Raw genomic sequence first — 1302 nt, 5'->3', positions numbered from 1 at the left:
CCCTAGAGGCAATAATAAAGTTATTATTTATTTCCTCATATCATGATAAATGTTTATTATTCATGCTAGAATTGTATTAACCGGAAACATGATACATGTGTGAATACATAGACAAACATATAGTCACTAGTATGCCTCTACTTGACTAGCTCATTAATCAAAGATGGTTGTGTTTCCTAACCATAGACATGTGTTTTCATTTGATTAACGGGATCACATCATTAGGAGAATGATGTGATTGACATGACCCATTCCGTTAGCCTAGCACTTGATCGTTTAGTATATTGCTATTGCTTTCTTCATGACTTATACATGTTCCTGTAACTATGAGATTACGCAACTCCCGTTTATCGGAGGAACACTTTGGGTACTACCAAACGTCACAACGTAACTGTGTGATTATAAAGGAGTACTACAGGTGTCTCCGAAGGTACATGTTGAGTTGGCGTATTTCGAGATTAGGTTTTGTCACTCCGATTGTCGGAGAGGTATCTCAGGGCCCTCTCGGTAATGCACATCACTACAAGCCTTGCAAGCATTGCAACTAATAAGTTCGTTGCGGGATGATGTATTACGGAACGAGTAAAGAGACTTGCCGGTAACGAGATTGAACTAGGTATTGGATACCGACGATCGAATCTCGGGCAAGTAACATACCGATGACAAAGGGAACAACGTATGTTGTTATGCGGTTTGACCGATAAAGATCTTCGTAGAATATGTAGGAACCAATATGGGCATCCATGTTCCGCTATTGGTTATTGACCGAGAATGGTTCTAGGTCATGTCTACATAGTTCTCGAACCCGTAGGGTCCGCACGCTTAACGTTACGATGACAATTTTATTATGAGTTTATAAGTTTTGATGTACCGAAGTTTGTTCGGAGTCCCGGATGTGATCACGGACATGACGTGGAGTCTCAGAATGGTCGAGACATAAAGATTGATATATTGGAAGCCTATGTTTGGACATTGGAAGTCTTCCGGGTGAAATCGGCATTTTACCGGAGTACCGGGGGGTTACCGGAACCCTCCCGGGGGTTATTGGGCCTACATGGGCCATAAGGGATAAGAGGAGAGGAGGTAAGAGGTGGGCCGCGCCCCCTCCCCTCCCTAGTCCGAATAGGACAAGGAGAGGGGGGCGGCGCCCCCCCTTTCCTTCCCCTCTTCCTCCTCCTTCCCCCTTTTCCTACTCTAACTAGGAAAGAAGGGAGTCCTACTCCCGGTGGGAGTAGGACTCCCCCCTTGGCGCGCCCTCCTTGGCCGGCCACCTCCTCCCCCCTGGCTCCTTTATATACGGGG

Source organism: Triticum dicoccoides, chromosome 7A (assembly GCF_002162155.2).
Source record: "Triticum dicoccoides isolate Atlit2015 ecotype Zavitan chromosome 7A, WEW_v2.0, whole genome shotgun sequence".
In the NCBI taxonomy this organism is placed as follows: domain Eukaryota; kingdom Viridiplantae; phylum Streptophyta; class Magnoliopsida; order Poales; family Poaceae; genus Triticum; species Triticum dicoccoides.
This window is presented reverse-complemented; position numbering follows the sequence as displayed.